This window comes from Microcebus murinus, chromosome 23, assembly GCF_040939455.1.
Source record: "Microcebus murinus isolate Inina chromosome 23, M.murinus_Inina_mat1.0, whole genome shotgun sequence".
Classification (NCBI taxonomy): Eukaryota; Metazoa; Chordata; class Mammalia; order Primates; family Cheirogaleidae; genus Microcebus; species Microcebus murinus.
The window spans coordinates 1,713,857-1,719,856 of NC_134126.1; the positions used below are offsets into that span (position 1 = coordinate 1,713,857).

The window sequence follows — 6,000 nt, forward strand, 5'->3', positions numbered from 1 at the left end:
GGGTGTGACTCCGGATCCCCCAACATCAGGTGCCACCACCAAAGATTCCTGCGTGTAGCCCATAGAACCCCAAAAGCAACGGGACGAGTTCTGGTCACATACTCCCTCAAAATGACATCCTGGCCTTCTTCTGGAACTCCCTCCCCTCTCAGACTCTCAAGGTTTCCTCCAGCGTGTCGGTTCCCACAGAGCAGACCTTTGGTCTGAGACCTGACAGTCCAGATGCCACGCATGCTGCCGCGTGGCGGCGGTGTCGCGGCTTGGGACAAGAGGAGGCCCCACGGTGCGGGCTGGGGCGCCAGGCACCGCGCGGGCGCTGAGGGTGGGGGTGACCCCCACCCCGGGCCGCCGCCGCGCTCCCAGAAAGGGGACAGAACAAGAGGCAAAAAAAAAAAAAAGCAGCAGCCTGTGGCACCCGGTATTCCCAGGCGGTCTCCCATCCAAGTACTAACCAGGCCCGACCCTGCTTAGCTTCCGAGACCAGACGAGATCGGGGGCGTTCAGGGTGGTGTGGCCCGGCGGCGGAGGGCGCCCCTGCCCCGCTCGAGAAGCCGAGCCTCTCTGGGCTTCCCCGCCGCCGCCTCCCGCCCCAGGCCCCGCGCCGGGCCGGGCCGGGCCGGGCCGGTTGAGTTCGCCGGCCGGGTCCCGCTGGCTCCCAGGGACGGGGGTGATGGGCGGGGCGGGGCGGGGCGGGGCGGGGCGGGGTGGGGGGCTGTCTCTCTATACACACACACACACACTCACACTCACTCACACTCACACAAGATGCGCCTCCACGGCTGGACTCGCCAAGGTGGAGCCCTCCCAGCCCCCCTCGTCTCCTCGCCCGGCCTCCTTCACCTACCCGCTGCCCACCCCCAGCGCGTCGCTGCCGCTGACTGCGCACGCGCGGGACGCTCGGCCTTTGACCCCAGCCAGGGGCCGCCCTCCCCCACAACCCCTTTCAGCTGTGCCCCCCCCCTCGCCCTGTGGGTGGGCTGCCGCCTATTCCCCCGGGCCAGGGCTGGGGCACAGCCAGTGTATGGGGCGTCTCTCTCTGGGGATGTGTCCCATGGGTGGGGTGGGGTGGCGTGGTTTGGGGGGTGCTGAAGAAATCAGTCCCCTCCATCTCCTACCTCTGGAAAACGCCCAAGCCCGTGGAGAACTGCCGGCACCGCTTCGTGGGGGCCGGGACCCTCCTCCGTGTCCTCCTGTGGCCCAGTCCAAGGGGCCTGGGCCTGGCCGGGGCTGCATTGGACCCCGACCACCCTGGCGTGTGGACTCGCTAAAAATCGGCCATTAGATATTGGATTCCAGCTTCCTGGAGGTCATTTCACTAATGAGTGCACCGGAAAGAGTTTCCTAATCCATCTGTGAGGGTGGCAACTGAAAGAGAATTTGAAAGCTGACAGAATAGGCGAGGGAAGGCATAGGAGATTTCCACACCCAGCAAGGAAGACTTTCCCGAAATGGAAGAAAGAAACGAGCAAACAGAGACACCGGTAGCCCGCCCGGAAAAGAGTCTGCCCCTGAGAGAAAGCACCCTGACCAGGTTCACCCGTGGGTGGGTGGCGAGCTAGCGGCATTCAGAAGAGCGAGGCCCGCAGTCTGTGCGGAAGACACCTGCGCTCGGGTGTGTGTGGCGGCGCGATTCACAAGCAGCTCTAGACGTTAAACCCAGGAGAAGCCAGGGAGTTCCCAACGCCCCAGGTGTCCTCAGCCCACGACTGGCTGCTGTGGGAATGCGAAGCCCGGCTCCTTGTCTCAGAGCGGGGTTCCCAGGAGGATCAGGCTGAAGCTGGGACTTGGCCTCAAAGTGTCCCCTCGCATGGCCACCCCCTTCCCCTTCCTGCTCCTCTACTCCTGGTGCCCCTCCATCCAGGGGCCAGACCTTAAAGAGTCACCGCAAGAGAATCCTGGTCCCAAAGGAGCCTTCTGGGGGACCGGTGCTGAGAGAGGTTGTGGGCATGGCCCGCTGGGGCTCTGCCCGACATAGGGCTGAGAGATGCCACCTCCCAGCTCTGGGTCCCTGCAGGAAGTGTTGGCAAGCACAGGGCCGGTCCTCCAAAGGCCCAGGTGCAGGGAGCCCAGGCCAAGCAGCCTGTGGAAGAAGCCACTTGCCGTGCCACCCCGGGAACAGGACTGCAGGCCCCGGCCCTTCCCACCTCCTCCTCCTCCTCCTCCTCCTCCCCCCCGCCCCGCCCCCACAGGGCACAGGGCTCAGAGACACCTCAGACTCTTGCTACCCAAAGTGCAAAGGGCATCAGTTGCTCCTCCAACCCCCCCCCCCCCCGCCCAGCAGACCACGTTGTCCAGCCAGCCCCCGGGCCTCCCTGGGGTGCCCAGCACAAAAGTGCAGACACCCACCGGACCCTCAGTCTCAGTTTTCGGAGGTTTTTGCCACTCTAAGTACCCGCAGGCCAGCTGGGCCTTCGGGCAGGACAGAGAGCCCCGGAATCCGACGTGGAGAGCTGCGTGTACGTCCCCATCAGGAGGCGGTCCCCACCTCCGCGGCTCTCCCCTTGCGGGGAGCGGCAGCCCAGCCGGCAGCCGCAGGGCCTCAGGGAAGACACCAGGCTGGGCCCCCGCGGCACAGCGGGGGCACGTCCCCCGCACTCACGCGACTTAGGGACGGCTGCTGGAGACTGCTGCGGCCACCCTGCTGCCGGGTTTCTGGAGGGCTTCCTGGAAGCAGCATCCACACCAAGCCCTTGGAAGGCCCAGGCGACGGAGGAGCCGGTCAGGCAGGGGCCGAGGACGGTGAGAGGCCGGGCGGGAAGGAGCGTGTCAGGCAGGGGCAGAGGACGGTGACCGGCCGGGCGGGGAGGAGCCGGTCAGGCGGGGGCCCAGGACAGTGACGGGCCTGGCCGGGGAGGAGTGCGTCAGGCAGGGGCAGAGGAGACGGGCTGGGTAAGGGTTAGGGTTACAGTTAGGGCACAATTCACAATCCCAAAGACGTGGAAGCGACCCGAGTGCCCATCCATCCAGGAGTGCATCAATAAAATGTGGCGCGTGGACACCACGGAGTGCCATTCGGCTGTGAGGAGCAGCGGTGAGAGGGCGCCTCTCGTGTTCTCCTGGCCAGAGCTGGAACCCGTTCCAGTAAACCAAGTATCCCAAGAATGGACACACGAGCACCACGTGAGCGCGCTCACCAGCAAATTGGTACGAACGGATGGACGCCTAAGTGGACGGAGAGGAATCACCTTCATCGGGTGGGTGTCGGGCGGGTGGGGGGAGGGGAGGGGCATACACATCCATTAGGCATGGGGTGGGTGCGCACCGACTGGGGGATGGGCGCACTTGAAGCTCTGACCCGAGGGGGGAGGCTTGGAGAGGGCAAGGCACCCGACCTTAACATTGGTACCCCCACAATACGCTGGAACAACATGAGAGGTATATGAATAAGAACACAGGGGGGGCCGGGCGCGGTGGCTCACGCCTGTAATCCTAGCTCTCTGGGAGGCCGAGGCGGGCGGATTGCTCCAGGTCAGGAGTTCGAAACCAGCCTGAGCAAGAGCGAGACCCCGTCTCTACTAAAAATAGAAAGAAATTAATTGGCCAACTAATATATATAGAAAAACACAGCCGGGCGTGGTGGTGCATGCCTGTAGTCCCAACTACTCGGGAGGCTGAGGCAGCAGGATTGCTTGAGCCCGGAGATTGAGGTTGCTGTGAGCTAGGCTGACGCCATGGCACTCACTCTAGCCTGGGCAGCAAAACGAGACTAGACTCTGTCTCAAAAAATAAAAAAAAAAGAACACAGGGGGGAGGGCGGCACGGGCAACACATGTCACCTGAATACTTGTACTCCCATCATCTGCTTGAAAAGAGAGAGAAAAGAAAATGCAATCCTAGAGGTAAGAGACACTTTTTAAAAATAATGAATCCGAAGAGAAAAGTAAAAGGAGGCCTGTGGAGCAGGTCTGGGTGTGACTCCGGATCCCCCAACATCAGGTGCCACCACCAAAGATTCCTGCGTGTAGCCCATAGAACCCCAAAAGCAACGGGACGAGTTCTGGTCACATACTCCCTCAAAATGACATCCTGGCCTTCTTCTGGAACTCCCTCCCCTCTCAGACTCTCAAGGTTTCCTCCAGCGTGTCGGTTCCCACAGAGCAGACCTTTGGTCTGAGACCTGACAGTCCAGATGCCACGCATGCTGCCGCGTGGCGGCGGTGTCGCGGCTTGGGACAAGAGGAGGCCCCACGGTGCGGGCTGGGGCGCCAGGCACCGCGCGGGCGCTGAGGGTGGGGGTGACCCCCACCCCGGGCCGCCGCCGCGCTCCCAGAAAGGGGACAGAACAAGAGGCAAAAAAAAAAAAAAGCAGCAGCCTGTGGCACCCGGTATTCCCAGGCGGTCTCCCATCCAAGTACTAACCAGGCCCGACCCTGCTTAGCTTCCGAGACCAGACGAGATCGGGGGCGTTCAGGGTGGTGTGGCCCTAGACGGCGGCGGAGGGCGCCCCTGCCCCGCTCGAGAAGCCGAGCCTCTCTGGGCTTCCCCGCCGCCGCCTCCCGCCCCAGGCCCCGCGCCGGGCCGGGCCGGGCCGGTTGAGTTCGCCGGCCGGGTCCCGCTGGCTCCCAGGGACGGGGGTGATGGGCGGGGCGGGGCGGGGCGGGGCGGGGCGGGGTGGGGGGCTGTCTCTCTATACACACACACACACACTCACACTCACTCACACTCACACAAGATGCGCCTCCACGGCTGGACTCGCCAAGGTGGAGCCCTCCCAGCCCCCCTCGTCTCCTCGCCCGGCCTCCTTCACCTACCCGCTGCCCACCCCCAGCGCGTCGCTGCCGCTGACTGCGCACGCGCGGGACGCTCGCCCTTTGACCCCAGCCAGGGGCCGCCCTCCCCCACAACCCCTTTCAGCTGTGCCCCCCCCCTCGCCCTGTGGGTGGGCTGCCGCCTATTCCCCCGGGCCAGGGCTGGGGCACAGCCAGTGTATGGGGCGTCTCTCTCTGGGGATGTGTCCCATGGGTGGGGTGGGGTGGCGTGGTTTGGGGGGTGCTGAAGAAATCAGTCCCCTCCATCTCCTACCTCTGGAAAACGCCCAAGCCCGTGGAGAACTGCCGGCACCGCTTCGTGGGGGCCGGGACCCTCCTCCGTGTCCTCCTGTGGCCCAGTCCAAGGGGCCTGGGCCTGGCCGGGGCTGCATTGGACCCCGACCACCCTGGCGTGTGGACTCGCTAAAAATCGGCCATTAGATATTGGATTCCAGCTTCCTGGAGGTCATTTCACTAATGAGTGCACCGGAAAGAGTTTCCTAATCCATCTGTGAGGGTGGCAACTGAAAGAGAATTTGAAAGCTGACAGAATAGGCGAGGGAAGGCATAGGAGATTTCCACACCCAGCAAGGAAGACTTTCCCGAAATGGAAGAAAGAAACGAGCAAACAGAGACACCGGTAGCCCGCCCGGAAAAGAGTCTGCCCCTGAGAGAAAGCACCCTGACCAGGTTCACCCGTGGGTGGGTGGCGAGCTAGCGGCATTCAGAAGAGCGAGGCCCGCAGTCTGTGCGGAAGACACCTGCGCTCGGGTGTGTGTGGCGGCGCGATTCACAAGCAGCTCTAGACGTTAAACCCAGGAGAAGCCAGGGAGTTCCCAACGCCCCAGGTGTCCTCAGCCCACGACTGGCTGCTGTGGGAATGCGAAGCCCGGCTCCTTGTCTCAGAGCGGGGTTCCCAGGAGGATCAGGCTGAAGCTGGGACTTGGCCTCAAAGTGTCCCCTCGCATGGCCACCCCCTTCCCCTTCCTGCTCCTCTACTCCTGGTGCCCCTCCATCCAGGGGCCAGACCTTAAAGAGTCACCGCAAGAGAATCCTGGTCCCAAAGGAGCCTTCTGGGGGACCGGTGCTGAGAGAGGTTGTGGGCATGGCCCGCTGGGGCTCTGCCCGACATAGGGCTGAGAGATGCCACCTCCCAGCTCTGGGTCCCTGCAGGAAGTGTTGGCAAGCACAGGGCCGGTCCTCCAAAGGCCCAGGTGCAGGGAGCCCAGGCCAAGCAGCCTGTGGAAGAAGC

General features: G+C 63.7%; 1 non-coding gene and 1 pseudogene across 1 annotated transcript; both read right to left on the reverse strand.

Annotated features, from left to right (window-relative positions):
* Nucleotides 1–403: 403 nt before the first annotated feature.
* On the reverse strand, nt 404–520 carry LOC142863933 (uncharacterized; annotated as a pseudogene).
* A 3,790-nt stretch (nt 521–4,310) lies between these two features.
* Nucleotides 4,311–4,429, reverse strand: LOC142863897 (5S ribosomal RNA). Its single transcript, XR_012914562.1, has one exon. It is a non-coding gene; the product is annotated as a 5S ribosomal RNA (ribosomal RNA).
* Nucleotides 4,430–6,000: the final 1,571 nt, after the last annotated feature.